General features: G+C 43.5%; 1 protein-coding gene across 5 annotated transcripts in view; it reads left to right on the forward strand.

Moving 5' to 3' along the window:
* Positions 1-240: 240 nt before the first annotated feature.
* QPCT (glutaminyl-peptide cyclotransferase) overlaps positions 241-17,939 on the forward strand; it is a 38,333-nt gene continuing 20,634 nt past the window's right edge. The window contains exons 1-2 of one of the 5 annotated variants that reach the window (XM_087823478.1): positions 241-1,170; positions 14,185-14,305. The gene's annotated coding sequence lies outside the window, so the exon portion shown is untranslated. Of the gene's footprint in view, positions 1,171-1,278; positions 1,426-14,184; positions 14,351-17,939 lie in introns of those variants that run through there. The other 4 variants (XM_016218954.2, XM_016218949.2, XM_016218950.2 and 1 more) reach the window with 4 other exon arrangements.

The following is a 17,939-nucleotide window of genomic DNA, read 5'->3' on the forward strand; positions in this document are numbered from 1 at the left end:
ACGCGCCTCCAGGAGCCCGCCCGCCGCTGCGCCCCTTCCTCCCTCCCTGTCCCCTCCTCCCTCCTCCCTCCTCCCCCCTCCCCGTCCCGTCCTGAGGCCCGAGGGCGGGGGGCCCGGGCGTGCGGGGCGGGGGCGCGCGGGGGGCGGGGGCGCGCGGCCCGCGCGGGGCCTGCCGGGAGCTGTAGTTCCCCGGCGGCGGGAGCCGGAGGTCGCCGCGCGTGGGCGTCGCTCACGGTCCTCGCGCGGCACCGGGGCAGCCGGAGCCCTGGGTTCCTTCGGCGTCGCGCTGCACCCTCGGCGGACGCGGCTCTCGGTGAGCGCGGGGGAGCGGGGCGACCGTGCCTTGAAACCAGTTACCCACGGCGCCGGCGACCCATCATTGCCACCCAGCTGCCTCTTTCTCTTTTGTCCGCTCTGAAGGAGGCGGGGGCGGCAGGAGGTGACGACTTGGAAGGGGTGCACAGCGGAGAGCAGTCTGCACCCCGAGATCTGTCCTCCCTGCTCCCCGCTTTCCCTGCGTGGCAGAGCGCGGGCTTTCTCACCTGGGCAGAGCGAGCCGAGGAGTCCCCCTCCAGCGCGCGTCGTTTCCCACTTGCCCATCTTCCAGTGCCAGCGTGTCCCCCGCGACGTGCAGCCGCGCACCCCGCGCTCGGCTGCCACCCGCGTGGAGTCGCGGCGGCGAGGGGCCGCGCGGGAAACGCTCTGCGTCGAGTTGCAGATGTTTCGGGGGCGGGGAGCCCGCGCCGCTGACAGCCATTGTCCCAGAAGCGCCCCACTCCTGCTCAGGTCAGAACGTTACCCCAAAAGCGCTCGAGTGGACGGCGCTGAGACGAGCGCTGGCTGCAGGCGGCACCCCTCCCGAGCCCAGGCCGAGGCCTAGGGGCGTTTTGGGGAACAGAGAGAGTGAGGTGCGTGCCTGCTCTGTGCACCGAGTCCTCACTCAGTCACCGCTCCGGAGTTAAGTGAAGACGTGGGACTTCTGAAGTCACTTCTGTCAGAGACGGGCAGGTCTCTGCGCGGCTCCCGCGCCGTTTCCCGAGGCGCTCCCGGCGCCCTCCCGGGGGCGGCGGCGTCTGCGGGCGCCCCGGGCGTCGGCCTGCTCCCCCTCGCTCGGCCGCCGGTGCCTGAAACCTCGCCTCGCGCTGCCTGCCTTTCCCCGTGAAATTGAAAGTAAGCTCGCTCAAGTTTACCTTCTTTTTTAAAGACGGCCCTCATCTAACTGCGCGCTTTTCTTCCCGCCCCGTCCCGGCGGACGCCTCGTCCAGCCCCCGACCCGCGCCCCGCAGGATCCCGGGCCTCGCCGCGGCGGCTCGGCGACTCCATTGCCCCGCGGTCCTTAAAGGGGCAGGTGTTGCTCCTCCTGGAGGGAACTTTCCCAAAGGCATCGAGCTGCTGCTCTGCAGAGGCCGACGGATTCGTGTGCGTGTGCGTGAGGATTCCACGTAACACCCCCCTTTTCTTTATTTGCACTTATATTTGGCTTTATAGGATTTACCATTTGGTTATAGACTAGGTTATAATTACATCAGCAGATATTTACTTGCAGATATAAGTGTATTTGCAGATATATTTATGTGTCTAAAATATATGTGCAGATATATTTATAACATAAAGTATAACCAAAGAGAGGTGTGTTAAGGATGGTTCCACTCAAACGAGGATTAGAAAAATCTGGTACCTAAAGGGAGAGGTTATGGCATATTTCATTTGGCGTCCTAAAAGTTAAAATTCAGGTAATCGGCAATAAAAAAAAAAAAAGATCTTCCCCCTCCCCTATAATTCCTGTTTATCCTTGTGGTTGCAAAATGTGTTTCTCCAACAAAGAGAAGATGGTGCATACATGTGCTTCTGGATCTCATTTTAACTGAATATTAATGAAAAATCTTTTTTTTTAATTTTAAATACCATAAACTGATTTCAGTATATTTGAAAAGCTAACTGAGAAAAAGAACAAGTAGGTGCTACAGACCTGGATAGGGAACCAGTCCTAAAAATAACTTTCACACCAGCACTGACCAGAGCCCAGGAGTTAGAGAAGTGGGCTCCCCCATTTAGAGTCTGGAACCTGTACCAGCCCTGAAAAGGCAATTGGAAGGGAAGGAGGGTTGAGGGATGGGACTTTGAAGACAGAATCTAACCTAGACTCTACCATTTAGTAGCTGCTTGCTACTTAATCTCACTAAGAATCAATTTCCTTACCTGTGAATTTCAGGGAGAGAATTAAATGGAAAAACAACAACATCGTAATGCACTACACATGTAATGGGCATTAAAGGTAGTCTACGGGGGTGTACATCATGATTCTATTGTTGAACAAGCTGTGTGACCATAGGCAAGTTAGTCTCTCTACTTCAGTCTCATCATCAGTTAACTTAGATGATACCCCATGGGTTCTATAAGGACTAAATGAGATAACACATGGGAAGCACTTTCAAAAATTCACACAGTGAATGCTCAATAAATGTTAGCTATTATTACTCACATTAAAGTATTAGAGCTTTCTAGGCCTCCATTTCTCCTGCCCTGGGAGCATAAAGAAAAGTTACTTAGCTTGATTCTATGGAGGGAAATTTAAAACAATAACAAAGAGTTTAAAAGAAACAATCCCTTTGGCCATAGGATGAATTCCTTTTCACATCAAAGTGTTATCATTGTAGTTAGTGAGTTAATACTGATAAGGGAAAGAGAGCAAAGGGGAGGCTAGACATTATAAGCATGGTCATCAGGGTAGCTTCACCAGGAAACTAGTTTCACACTCCTGAAGGAACCACCGGTCCATTCCCTGCACATCACTGGGGGAAGGGATTGAACAAAGGGAGAGATGGGTCCATGTGTAGTGAAGTCAGGGGTGACATAGGGAAGGTGCTTGTCTGTTAGTCTAGCCTGGGGAACAATGGATTGTCTAGGAGGGTGGAGCCACTGCAAGCACACAAAATCTTGAAAAGTTAAAATCCCCAGACAAGGAGTTCCCATCTCTTCTTTTTGGTCTCTCTTGCTCCGTGACCCATACTTGCCCGTGTGCTCACCTGTTCTCCCTCCATAACCATGTGGTAGTTCTCAGATTTTCAGATTTCAAGGCCAAATACATTTTTTAAAAATGGGAGACTGCAGCAAGATACGACCTCATACCCATCAGAATAGTTACTATCAAAAAACAGAAAATAACAAGTGTCGACAGGAATGTGGAAAAGTTGGAACCCTTATGCACTGTTGATAGGAATGTAAAATGGTGCAGCTGCTATGGAAAACAGTATAGCAGTTCCTCAAAAATTAAAAATAGAATTATATGATTCAGCAGTTACACTTTTGGGTACATATCCAAAAGAATTGAAAGCAGGGTCTTAAAAATATATTTGTACACCCATGTTCACAGCAGCATAAGCCACCCAAGTGTCCATCAATAGATGAATAGATAAGCAAAATGGAATATTATTTAATCTTAAAAAGGAAGAAAATTCTGATACATACTACAACATGAATGAATCTTGAGAATATTATGCTAATTGAAATACGCCTGTCACAAAAAGACAAATACTGTATGATTCCACTTAATGAGGTACCTACATAGTCAAATACAGAGAGATGGAACATAGAATGGCAGCTGCCAAGGGCTGGAGGGAGAAGAGAATGGGGAGTCATTATTTAATGGGTGTAGAGTTTCAGTTTTGCCAGATGAAAAGAGTTCTGGATATGGATGATGGTGATGGTTGTACACCAATGTCAATATATTTAATGCTGTTAAACTATACTCTTAAAATGGTTAAGATGATAAATTTTATGTGCATTTACCACAACTGAACAACTGAGCAAGACAATAAACAAAACTCATGATTTATTAAGTTAATTTAAAAACTGTTGTGTAATTTTTAAAATGTAACATCCAATGTGAAGGAAGAATATAAGAATAAAGATCAGCTTTTTGATTAAATACAGTTACCTTATTAACAAAACATTTTTTTTCTTAGTTTTCTCATTTTGTAACAGACGGAGAAAGCATAGTCCTGGACAGGCATTAGTATGGAACTGGCATTTGGGAACTAATGGTATTAACGACATGAAAATGGAAGCAAAGGGCAAGAGGACAGTAATTAAAGAAGGCAGCAGGGCCAACGGAAGATGATTGTGTACCTGTCATTGGTTAGGCTGTACTATTACATATTACAATGAGTCAGATATTCTTTATATTTCTGCCAGGCACTACTTTGAATAATCATAATGTATTTTTTTTCAGGTCAAGGTTTTGCCAGTGACAGAAGGGGATTAAGTTTACTAAAATTGTATGCCGAATAATTTAGCTTCTTTGTAAGGGAAATTTAGGTACACTCTTGGTCTGGTGGTGATGAACTGCTTTTTCAAACATTAAAATTGAAGGTGGACTAGTCCATTTAGCTTATTATAGTCCGGACAATGGAGTATATATAAACCATTGGGTTGAAAGGATTTTTTATGACCACAATTGGTACTGTCTTAGAAATACTAAAACATTTGAAATACTTTTTTTTTTTTAATCCTCACCTGAGGATATTTTTTCCGTTGCTTTTCAGACAGAGTGGAAGGGAGGGAGAGAGAGAGAGAGAAACATCCATGTGAGGGAGACACATTGATTGGTTGCCTCCCGAACATGCCCCTACAGGGGCCGGGGATCGAGCCTGCAACCAAGATATGTACCCTTGGTCGGAATCGAACCCAGGACCTTTCAGTCTGTGGGCCGACGCTCTAATCACTGAGCCAAACCGGCCAGGGCAACACTTGAAATACTTTGCTAATGTTTTCAGATATATAAATAAAACAAACAGCATAAATTCATCCTAATTTTAAGCAAAAATAAATATATATATATAGGAACATGTGGTTTAAGGCAGAATTTGGGTTATGGTATTATATTGCAACTTACTATTAATAACTATGCATGGCAGAGTCAACTTTTTATTTTTATATGACTGTTGCTATTTTCTGTGAATTTGTGTCATTTTTATTTGCTTTCTTAACATTCTATTTTTGAATCCTGTAGAAAGAGATTTTAGAGCCCTCCTTCCTCTTTTATTTGAAACTGCTGCACCTAACCTGAATCTTAAAAACAAGCATCTCTTTTGGTATGACTTGAAAATTACTCTTGGAACAATTGTTCTTTCATGAAAAGTCAGAAAGGGCCTAATTAACAATCACAATTAATACTGCTTCAAGATTACACCATTGAGAGAAAGAGTACTTTTACGGTTAAGCCCGATTACAGTCTGTGTAGCCTGATGAGTAGAAAACCTCCCAACTTCATATCATTAAAACATAGATAAAGAGAATATATTGGAAAATTCATAAATGACCCCAGAACAAAAGACAACAGAGTGCCTCAGTTTTGACTTTAAATTACATTAATTTACATTTTAGTGCTTAATCTTTTTGAAAAATTCACCTATTCCTTTCTAATAGATATAGTATTAGACATCTGATGAAAGGAGAGAAAGCAATAAAAAAAAAATGAGTATTCTGCTTAAAACTTGGAAATGAAATAATTTCATAGGTGTCTGTTTTTACATTCAGCATAAGTCTACCTTAGCATAGTAAAAATTAGATTTTACTAGTTGCTGAAATTTTCTCCTTTGAAACTGGAAAAACCTGTAGGTTAGAGTAAAAGTACACTGGCTGCAGCTGAATTGGCTTTGCATGCCCCTGGGCAGGTTACTTAACTTCCCTGCTTATTAACAATGAAAATAATAATAATATATTTCATCACACTAATGTATAGAATTAGAGGTTCTTTAAAAACATATTATTGACACACCTAACATCCTTGATCATATTTTTAACTTACACCATAAAAATTTAGCCAGTAACTTTGAATGGAAACAAGTTCTTAACAGCCTTTTGTCTTCCACTTATCAATGTGTTAGAGAAATCGGTGCCTTGTTATTTACTTGATCCTGTAAGACAATAGGTTTGCTATAGACAGAAATTTTTAAATAAAAAGTCAAAGTGTATCTATAAATTTAGATACATACACTATGTGTATATCTACTCTTCCTAACAATCAACTGACTGAAACTTCACATTACAGTCAGTTTTGGTGTTGTGTAGATCGGAGCTGTCTCTTCTGCGAGTTGTAAGATGAGATTTCTCTTTGGTTTCCCCCTTTGATTATCTCTATTTTCATCTCTTTGAGTGAATTACAGTTCATCTCTTTGGATTTTGAAGCCTTTTGGTGTTTAGAGCCCACAGAGAAAAATTGATTTTAAAAGATCATGACACACGTCCTAGGCAGTTTTGCTTAGTGGTTAGAGCATTGGCCCTCCCACTGAAGGGCCCAGGGTTCGATTCTAGCCAAGTGCACGTACCTCGGTCAGGCTCAATCCCTGGCCCTGGTCTGGGCCCGTGCAGGAGGCAGCAAATCAATGTGTCTCTCTCACATTGATGTTTCTCTCTCCCTTTCTCTCCCTTCCACTCTCTCTGAAAAGCAATGGAAAAAATATCTTCAGGAGAGGGTTAAAAAACAAACATATCAGGACACAATAAAGGAGTGAAAGGAATTTTGCTTGGGGGCAGGATTAGTGTTGGGAAAAAGAATCGGGCAGGGTTCAGGAGGAATGTTCTCCCCTTCATTCAGAGGAGAGTGAACTGTTATCCTAAAGGGCTGGGGGAGGAGAGGGCCAGAAAACCAGGGGAAAGGAGGTGTTTTCCTAACTGTTATTGCCACCTTGACTTGACCTCTGATCTGTGGTGAAAGGAGCTGGGAAGATTTACAGGAAATCTGGATTCCTGAGATTTCTTGGGAACAGCAAAAGTCTGACTCTGTATTACAGAAGCAAACTTTTTTTTTTTTGGCAAACATTTTAATTTTTCATTCCATTATTGAAAGCAGTGGTGGATGGATTTGGGCGGGGATAATAATGTGGGCCTTTTCATATTCTCTATGGCTGTGAAAGAAACAAAAGGCAAGGTATTTCAGTTTCAGGCTTCTGCAGAGGCAAAAAGTGAGGGGAAAGTTGGGAGGTTTGTATCTGAACTGCCTGCTCCATAATTTGCCTAGGGTTGGCCCACTTTACTGATGTTTTTTTACCGTTCCCCTCAGGGCCTGACAAAATAACTACTATACATCATGATCATTAATGTTATCATTAATCTATTATGTGGTTTTTGCTAATGTCTTTCTCAGAGTATAATTAATGCAGTGATTCTCAGCCCTGCTAGAATCACCTGGGGAATTTTAAAGAAACCTGATACCAAGGCCACACACCAGATTCATTTTATCAGAACCTCCAGGGGTGGCACCCAGTCATTATTTAAAAACAACAGCAACAACTTTCTAGATGATTCCGTTGGCTTAATGTATTATCTATCTCTCCTAGGTAAAGTAGTTTAACACAGCAGTTCTCAAATGTTTTGGTCTCAGGACTTCTTTACATTAGTAACAATTATTGAGGACCACAAATAGCTTTTGTTTAATGTGAATTGTGTCTATTAATATTTATTGTTGAGCCCTAACCAGTTTGATCAGTGGTTAGAGCGTTGGCCTACAGACTGAAGGATCCTGGGTTCGATTCCGGCCAAGGGCATGTACCTCGGTTGCAAGCTCAATCCCCGGCCCTGATTGGTGGGCGAGCAGGAGGCAACCAATGAATGTGTCTCTCTTACATCGATGTCCCTCTCTCTCTCTTTCCCTTCCGCTCTCTCTGAAAAGCAAATGGAAAAAAATATCCTTGAGTGAGGATTAAAATATATGTGTATATATAGTATTGAAAATGGAAACAGACATTTTATAAATATTTGGTTATGGATTTATTTAAAAATAACAAAAGCATTATATGTTAAATAACACTTGCTTATGAAAAAATCACTGTTTTCTAAAACAAAAAGAATTTTGTAACAGGATTAGCATTTTTGAACATAAAAAGTTTTTTAATGTCTGAGTTATTAGAAAACAATTGGACTTCTTTATGCATTCAATCTGCTGTAGTATGTTATTTTGGTTGAAGTAGATGAAGAAAATTTGGCTTCACACTAACATGCAGTAGGAAAAGGAAGGAATATTTTAATGCCTCTTCAAATATTTGTGGATAATTTTCTTCATTATTAAACCAAAAGATGACAAATGGGAATGTCATTAAAAAATATATAGCTGCAATGTGGAATCTGAAATCATACAAATAAATATTTTTACTCCATGACTTTAAAATGCATTGGTCTCTCTTATACTTTGAATGGATCTTTGTGATTGGACATAGAGCATTTGGAAAATATCAGTTCACAGAGTTATGCAGATATTCCAGATGTTGAACATTTCATTGTATGGCATTTTTTATTAAAAAAATTTTTAAAAAATATATCTTTGTTGATTTCAGAGAGATGAAGGGAACAGGAGAGAGAGAGATAGAAACATGAGTGATGAGAGAGTCATCATCGATCAGCTGCCCCCTGCATGCCTCCCTCTGGGGATTGAGCCTGCAACCCAGGCATGTGCCCTGACCGGAAACTGAACCACCATCTCCTGGATCCCAGGTCAATGCTCAACCACTGAGCCACATCTGGCCAGGCTATATGGTATTTCTAAAATTACATTTTAAATCAGGAAACTGTCAAGCTTATGGTAGCAGGTACAAGCTTTCTAAAATTCCAATTTTCACTTTAAAGATCCAGATTTTATCATTGGCTATAAGTACTGTCAGTTATTATCCTTGAAGGCATAGTCACACTTTATTCGTTTTCAAAGAATGTCTGCCAAATACACAAGTCTGAGTAACCACAGGTTACGTCAATTATTCTTCCAAGCAGAGTAGAATTTTATGAGAAAAGCAGATAGCTCACTAGGCATCTCCAAACCACTTAAGTGCTTTTCATTGAGACAGTTGCCCTTCAGTGTGTAGCAGAAGTACTTTATTTGTATCTTCCAGTTTGTTATGCAGAATATTAAGAGATTCATACTCTCAACTTCTGTTTCCAGTCAAGGTGTAGTAACAGACTGGATTTATCATCCCATCTTAAAAAAACAAAACAAACGATGTTCAACTATTGGAAAACAGGTATTACAGGAAAGTAATGAAAGAAGGAAAACAAACGACATGAGCGGGACACTTTCCCCATATTGCTGTATTGAGAGACTTTTCAGGATGCTCTGGAGGCAGGAGGAATCCAAACAAAGCCAGGGGGGCTCTGTGAGATAAAATGATAGACTTGAGAACACGGGAAGGTCAAGTGGCTATAATTTGCAGGACAGAATGTGGGAGGAGAGAGAACAAGCTTCCTGAAGAGAGGGCTTCAGAGGTCAGTAAAGGTTTCTCCATAAATCTTCAGCTGAGGATAGACCTGCATATGCATGTGAGGAAACTACCCAAGGCAGAGGAGTAAACTACTGAAAGGAGCAGACATAACAAACCCCAGAGAACAGACAGGGTCAGAAATATTTGGTGTTTCCACCAGTCAGAGTGCAAAAATTTCAAAATACAAGGGGCAAAAAGTAGAATCCCCAGAGAGTATTGCTTCAGTGGGGGTCAAATTACACCAGATTACAGGCTGCTCTGCTTCAGCCTAACACAATTTAGAAGCAAGCCTCCAAAGGATCAAACGATTTCCAACTCAGCTGTGTCTCAGAAAAAAGATCAAGACTATTTGAGGGACTAGCAAGGCTACCTAGCATCCAAAAAAGTAAAGTTCACAACATCTGATATCTAATAAAAAAATTACCAGGCATGCAAAGAAGTAGGAACATACAACCCATAATCAGTAGAAAAATCAATCAATAGAAACACACACACAGGAAAACAAAAAGAAACAGACACAGAAATGACACATGAGAAATTAGATAAGAATAGTAAAACAGTTGTCATAATTATATTCCATATATTCAAAAGGTAGAGGAAAGGTTGAGCATGTTAAGAAGAGACCTGGATGGTGTAAAGAAAATCCAAATAAAGCATCTAGAGAAGGCAAAAAGCAATGTCTGGGACAAAAAGTACCCTGGATGGAATTAACAACAGATTAGGCACTGCAAAAGAAGTGATTAGTGAGCTTGAAGACACAGAAATACAAACTAGACAAATAAAATAGAAAAAGAAAAAGTAGAAAAAATAGAGCACTGATGAACTGTAGGAAAACGTCAAAGAACTAATTTGTATATAACTGGAGTCCCCAAAGGTGGGGGTGGGGAGGTTAAATACTTGAAGAAATTATGGCTAAATTTTTTCTAAATCTGATGAAAACTTAAAACCCACTGATCCAAGAAACTTTATGAACCCCAAGGACAAGAATGTGAAAGAAAAAAATCCACCAAAGCATGTCAGAGTTAAATTGCTTAAAAAACTGTGATAAAGAGAAAAATCTTAAGACAGACTGAGGCACATTATATGCAGAGGGACAAAGATTAGGATGACAGTCAATTTCTTATCAGAAACAAAGCAACATCTTTAAAGTACAGAAAGAAAAGAATCTATAAGCATCGAATTCTACACTCAGAGGAAGTATCTTTCCAAAAAAAAAAAAAAAAAGGAAAGATAACATTTTTTTCCAGCATACAGAAATTGCCACCTTATTTGCACTGCAAAAAATGTTAAAGGACATTCTTTAGGCAGAAGGAAAATAATAAAATAATACCGGATAGACTATAAATCTACACAAAAAAGGGAGAGTACCAGAAATAATAAATATGTAGATAAATGAAAAAGACTTTTTAAAAAAATCTTTTTTTAACAACCTCTTTGAAAAATAATTGTTTAATGTGAAGATGATATCTTGTGGGGTTAGTAACATATTTAGAAGTAAATTATCTGACAACAGTAGTACAAAGACTTAAGAGAGGAAATAGAAGTATGCTATTGTAAGGTTCTTGTACGATGCGTTAAGTGATGTAATAATTCTTGATGGTAGACAGTGATACATGAAAGATGTGTACTATAAATCCTAAAACAACCACTAACAATATAACAGAGATATAGCTGACAAGCTCACAAAGAAGATACAATGGAATAATAAAAAAACAATTAATCCAAGATAAATAAGAGAAAATGGTAACAATGAACAAAGAACAGATTGAACAAATAGAGAACAAATAGCAGACTGGTACATTTAAATTTGACCATATCAGTAATCACATTAAATGTAAATAATGTAAACACCCCATTTAATAGCCAGAGATTGTCCACTTGGATAAAAAAGCAAGACCTAAGTTTCATATGCTGCCTGCATGAAACTTACTTTATAAGTATATAAGAAAATAGTTAAAAAGTAAAAAGGGTGGAAGAAATTATACCTTGCTAATGCTAATCAAAAGAATGAGTGGCTATATTAATACTAGAAAAAAATGTAGATTTCAGATCAAAGAATATTACCAAGTATAAAGATGTTTATTTCATAATGATAAAGAGATCAAATTGACCAAAGGAAATCCAATCCTAAACATTTATGTACTTAATAAGAAGGCTTAGAAATACATTACATAAAAATTAATAGAACCAAAAGAAATAAGCAAATCCATAATTATAGTCAGAGATTTTAACACCACTCTCATAGTAATCAATAGAACAAGTAGACAGGAAATCAGTTATTGTATGGAGGATTTGGGGAACATTACTGAGTACCTTGACCTAAATGACATTTATAGAGCATTCTGTCCAATAGAATACACATTATTTTCATGTACGGAAGGAATATTTATCAAGCTGGATCCCATTCTGGGCTATAAAACAATTCTCAAAAAATTTTACAGGATTCATTTATTCCAAGTTTGTTCTCTGACAATGATAGAATTAAATTTTAAATCAATAACAAAAAGATATCAGGGAAATCCTTAACTATTTGGAAACTAAATAACACAATTTAAATAACCCATGGATGCAAAATGGATATGTTCATTTTCTTGATTGTGGTGGCAGTTTCATTGGGGGGAAACACGTTAAAACCCATGAGGTTGTATGTATTTTAATTATATCTCAAATAAAGCTGTTAAAAGAGACTTGTACTGAAGGGTTGAAATTTAATAATAACCACAATTTTTATTGCTTCACCAATGATACTCTTAAGTGAGACTGGCTCTTTTCTTTTTTCACTCTGTTTCTCCCCCCCTTCCCCTCCCTCCCTCCCCTTCTGCCATGCATGGCAATGAAGAGTATAATGACTACAAGAGCAGTTTTGGTTTTTTTAATAGTACAGTTTTGTGTCCTGTCTTGATAAATGCTAATGTGCCAGAGCTTTACCCATCACTGCTTTTGCAACACCAGAGCAAACTTAATACAGTGAGAAAAAGCAAATCTTGCTTTGGTATTATTATAAAAATTGAGTTGACCTTGCAGACATCTAAAAGGGTCTTGGGGAATCCCTGGGGGGTCCATGGATCACATTTTGAGAACTGCTGTTTTAACAGAAATTTCTGGTCATTACTGCTTTAGTCCAATGGTGTCACTTTGCAGGTGAGACCAGGTGTATGAAAACCATGCCATGGCAACTGCATGGGGAAGATCTGTTTTAGCAGTTGGGTCCTTAATGTGCTTCAAATCACATGATAGAATCTTTACTATAATAAAGATGATAATGGCTCCACTTGTGACTAGGGCTAATCACTGAATATAGAAAAATTTTTCTTCCATGATGAAACACAGGGCTTGGAATTGTTTAATTACATGTAATGGTCATGGGTAATCATCTACAGGGAGAGTCTGAAGAAAGGAATAGTTGCAGTAGTGAAAAAATAGCAGGTATTTTAAAAACAGTAGATATAAGGAGTTTCTGAGAGTGTTCAGGATAAAGGAGGGGAGAAAAGAATGAGTGAAGGAAAGGGGAGGAAGACATTTAGTATGTAGGCACAAGAAAAGATGAATAAAGAAGGCAGAGAGACATAAATAGAGAGCTGTGTTGGATTTGTAGATTTACAGAAAGTTGTCAGGAAAGCCCACATGTGTAAAATACAATTGACTAACGTCAGCTTCTTATGCAAAATGTTTTAGATTTGTAGGAGGTACAGGAATGCCCTGCTCAGATCTCCCTTCAGGGAAGGACTCTGCTCCTGCCCTTAGAGTGCTCTTGGCAGACAGCCTCTAGCTGTCAAGTCCTTTGGCTGCAGAGAGCTGCTTGCAGGAAGTCACCCCATACAAGTGGGGGTATAAAGCCCCAGCCATTATGGCTCACCCGGGACAACTCTGACAGGAGATTTCAGCTCCTGGGCTCCCTGTGGGGTCGTATGAGGCTGTGGAGAGGTGCCCACTTCCCTGCTAAATTTGGTCTCTGCCAGGTCCTGTTCCTCCCCCTCCCTCCCTTAGGGGTTTGTCCCAGGGGCACTCCCTAATACACATCCTGAATACTAAACTCTGTCTCAGAGTCTGCTTCCTGTAGATCCCAAACTGCAACAGCATCTTATTGACTTAAATATAACCAAACTTGGAGAACCCTCAGGAATGGAAATCATCAAATTATGTGTCAACATTTTAACTCGAGCATTTCCTTATTTCTTATTTTGAATTGCTTATGCTTAGCATATTATCTTTAACATTTTATTTCATATAGCTCTGCTATTTCCACCTCCCTTTTTTAAAAAAAACATAGGAATTGTATTGTAGAAAGATAAAAAGGTAATAGGGTAAGAAAAACAATTAGGCAGTTTGTTACCCAGACACTCAGTAAAGCTACTATTTCAAGGTTGGTCTAAGCAACAAGAGAGGAAATGTCCTGGGACGTGCGATAGTGGTTTTGTTCTGAGTATTGTATCTATAGAAAGTTCTGAAGTCCAATGATCAGAAGAACTGTCCGTGAATGCAATAAACAAGCTATTTAATTTTGTTTAAGCCTGAAGGGTCAAAGGGTCACAGAAAACTCTCCAACATGTATAGGGTTAGTAATCCTGAACTTCAGGAAAATAGGTGCTTACATCCCGTCTTCCCCACTAGCTCCAGACGAGGGCAGAACCCTGTCTTCCCAGGCCAGCCCTCTCTCGCTAACCCCATTCTAACAGCCAAACCCAGAAAACAGTCCAAGTCAGCCTCCTGGCTGACTCCATGACCTTCAGGCCTTTGCTCTCTGGGAAACTGGTCTGCTTCAGTGTCCTGTTCTGACTTTTTGGGATCTATATGTTACTGGGGGGTGAGTCAGGATAGGCCACACCCTGATTCTCACTGTGAAAGAAAAAGAGGGCAGTGAGGCAGTTGTCCTGACGACATAGGACAGGAACTGACAAACGAGGCTGAGATACCTGTATTGTTTTATTTTTTCTAGGATTATCTTGATCACAGTGATCTTTGATGCCACAAAGTAAATTCAGTTGTACTTCGCTCTTCCTTTCGAGGGGACCCACTGGAGGAGAAGGCTTCCAGAAGAACCACTATGAACATTTTAGGTAATTTCAGGCAATTACTTCAACCGTACGTCTCGGTTTGGCAAGGTAACTATTAGAAATAAGAGAGAAGGCGCGATGGGCTGTTTGAGGGTTCGTGCAGGGGCGGGGAATCTCAGCTTCACGCCTGCGGAGCGGGGCTGGCGCCTACGCACGGGCCCGTGAACACGGCGAGGGCGCGTGGAGACGCACCGGGACCGTGCCCGTCGGGGAGGCTGGGGAGCGCCACTCCCGCGGGGAAACGCTTCCTGACGCGCAGGGTCTGGCCGAGCCTCGGGCCCCTTCCCACGCCCGGCAGGGCCCTGGAGGTCGTCAAAATGCCTCTTCCACGTCTCTTCCTTCCTTCCCTTGGTCGTCTCCAAGACGAGGAAGGAGCCAGCCCCGTCCCCTTGGGTTCGGAACCTCGCGTCCGGAGGAGCCAGCCCCGTCCCCTTGGGTTCGGAACCTCGCGTCCAGAAGAGCCAGCCTGTCCCCTTGGATTCGGAACCTCGCGTCCGGAGGAGCCCGGGGTTGCTAGGGCGGCAGGGAGGGGGCGGGGCTGGGGGCAGGGCCGCGGCTCGGCCTGCGCGGCGCGGGCGGGGGGGCGGCCGGGAGGCGGCGGCGGGCGGGCGGGCGCCGCAGACCGGGGTGGAGGAGGGAAGGGAGACGGGCGCGCGTTCTCGGGCTCGTGACCGCCGGCGGCCCCGGAACCGGCGCCCGGCAGCGGGAGAGATGGCGGGCGGCGGGGGCCCGCGCGCCCTGGGCGCGCTCCACCTGCTGCTGCTGAGCGCCCTGCCCCTGGCAGCCCCGGGCACCGGCGCCGCCTGGACGCAGGAGAAGGTGAGGGGCTGCAGCTGCGCGGTTGTGCCTGGGCGGCGTTCGCGGGGTGCTGGAATCGGGGGCCCCGCGAGCCCCGTCCGGGCAGGGAGGGAGTCGGGGCTCCGCGCCCTCGCCACGGCGCCTCGCCGGCCTCGGGAAGCCGCGGGGGCGCGTGATGTCACGGCCTCCCCTCGGCCGGGTGGGATGCGGGGACGGACGGGCGCGGGCAGCGTGTCTCGGGGGCGGGCCCCGCGGGGCCGGGGTCCCAGGCTCCCGGTCGCCGGGGTGCCGGCCGCCCAGGGGTGCGCCCACGCTCCAGGACGCCCTGGGGTCGCTGAAATTTCCACGCAGCGTCTGGACGGACGTGTGTTACTGTTCGCCCGTTTTAGATGTCTAAGCGGAGCAGCTCTGAACCGAGGAGCTTAACGGGAGACGCGCGTTATTGTCAGATATTTTCTTTCTGTCTTACGGGAGCCGAGCGCGGCCGTCAGAGCAGGGACTCCGGCTGCGGTGCGCGCCTCGCAGGCGCCCCCCGTGCGGAGCAAGCGGGTGCGCCACCGCTTCCCTCCTTGTGTGGTGAAGTCGCCAGGGACTTGCACCGATGTTCATGGTGCTGGAGTAAAATGGGGTGCTCGTGAAGACGCTAGGAAAAGCCGCGAAGTAAGGGGCTGTCAGTGCTGACGGTGCTGCCGACCAGGCCTTTGAAGTGTTGCGAGCCCCTGTCTGTGCCCGGGCGCGTGAGACACGGCGCTGGACTCCGCAGGCCCCGTGGGGCCCCGGCCCCTGCATGTGCGTCTGGAAGCCCCTTCAGTTCCCTGGGTTGGGCTAAAGGAGGGCACATTCCGGGCACACACGCCCCCATGTGCGCATGGAGACCATCAGCGCGGGGACCTGCGGGATGCGGGACGGCCGCTCAGGGCGGGCTGCGGTGGGCCTGCGGGCCTGGCGCAGGGCTCGGTGGGCTCCGGTCAAGGCCACGCGCTGGGTTGCAGGCTCTTCCTTGCAGAAGTCAACCCATGTGTGTTTCTCTCTCAGTGATGCTTCTGTCTCTAGCTCTGCCCCCCCCCCCACCTCTTCCACTGTCTCTGAAAAGCAGTGGAAAAAAATAAAAAAGTGTAACTCCATTATAAGAAAAATAACTTTGTCAGTAGGTGTAACATTGAGGCACAGACCCAAATCCTCTCTTTGCCTTCAGGGCGAGTACCTTCCTGGCCAATCCAGAAACTGGGAAGAGGGCATGAAAAACCGGAGTGTGGAGCCACACCAGATCTGTCGTTATGACCTGAGTGCATGGGAATAGTGAGATGGGAACAGTCTGAACCAAGTGCGCTGAGGGGATCATTTGTCAGCAGGTTGCATTTGTGGGTGGCAGAAGGTGCTGGATTCTTACAATGTTTAAACGTGTGAGAATTTAACTTTTGGGAAACGTCTTTTAAAGCACAGGTCTCTTTTATATTTATTTCAAGAAACTTCTAGTCACGGTTGTCTTGGGAAACTAGATGCTCTTTGGGAAAATGGTGCACGCAAATGAACAAATGACAAAATCAGCTGTGACAATTCCTGAGAGGTCCCCTCCCTTTTTTTTTACTGTAAGCCTTCGTAAAGTCCTCCAGGCAGCCAGTAGTTTGCAGTCTGGGAAAAGAATTGGTCATCACTAAACCACATGCCTTCCTGCTCTCTATGGCACATACATTTTAATCATGTGAGGTGTGCCGTGGCACACTGGTCTGCCAAAAGGTGAGGCGTGGTAAGGCACTGATTTTGAAATCCATTTTCTTTGCGTGAAATAAAGGCGTGCCTCTACCAGATGCATCTGATACGTTAAAACAGTTCAACCCTAGCTTAAGGTTGTGTTTGGAAGATTGTGATCTGGTTATTTGAAACCTGCAAGCAGTTTCTCCATAGAAGCAATATTATGAACCTCACAGTGCCCCTGTGAAGAGGGTACATTTATCCCCAATTTACAGATAAGGAAACTCGACAGCGATTGAAGAGTTCTCAACTCTCCTTTCATCTTCCACTTTCTTCTCCAAGGCGAGAGTCCTGGCTGATGGTTTAGGGAACAGTGTCCAGCTAGTGGAGGAGGATTGGAGGGCCAGACGAGGAGGTTTCTTACCCCTCTCTGGGTCAGGATGGACCCTAAATGGAATTCCGAAATTAGTAGTTTGTTTAGGAACCTTCTCTTCTCTCACTCCCTGTTTCTCCCTTCCTCTAATCTCTCTTATAGAGCTTAAAGGTCATTATTCTGATTCACATTACAAAATTACTTCTTCTGAATCCTGCCTTCTCCAATCTCCAAACATATTCCTTTAGTACAACCTTGTCAACCAGCTGTTAAAAGGAATCTCATTAAATCATTCCTCCCTTAGATGTGAATGACTGATGGCTCTTACGAGGACTTCATATGTTTTTAAAAGGGAAGCTATTAGCTCCAACACATTAAAAAGCATGGCTCCTCTTGAAGTCTCCTAATTATAAAGTTAACATGCTGGTTTTAGAAAACTAAGAAAATACAGAAAAGTACACTAAAAAGAAAATATGGAAAATAATACAATAAATAATAATACAAAAATAAAGTCTGTTTTGGGTACTCACAACTGTAAACCTACTTTTGCCCCACCATATATATATATATACACATACACACATATGTATATATACGCATATACACAGACATACACATATGTTTGTAAATGTGTGTATTTATAGAGATAATAAAATCATACCTATCTCTTAAGTTTTATGAGAATTGAATGAGCTATTCATTTAAAGCACTTAGCACAGTGGCTGTCATATAGTAAATGTTCAATAAAGATTACCTGTTCATTTTTAAAATAAA

The sequence above is a fragment of the Miniopterus natalensis genome, chromosome 13, assembly GCF_054644295.1.
Source record: "Miniopterus natalensis isolate mMinNat1 chromosome 13, mMinNat1.hap1, whole genome shotgun sequence".
NCBI classification, from domain to species: domain Eukaryota; kingdom Metazoa; phylum Chordata; class Mammalia; order Chiroptera; family Miniopteridae; genus Miniopterus; species Miniopterus natalensis.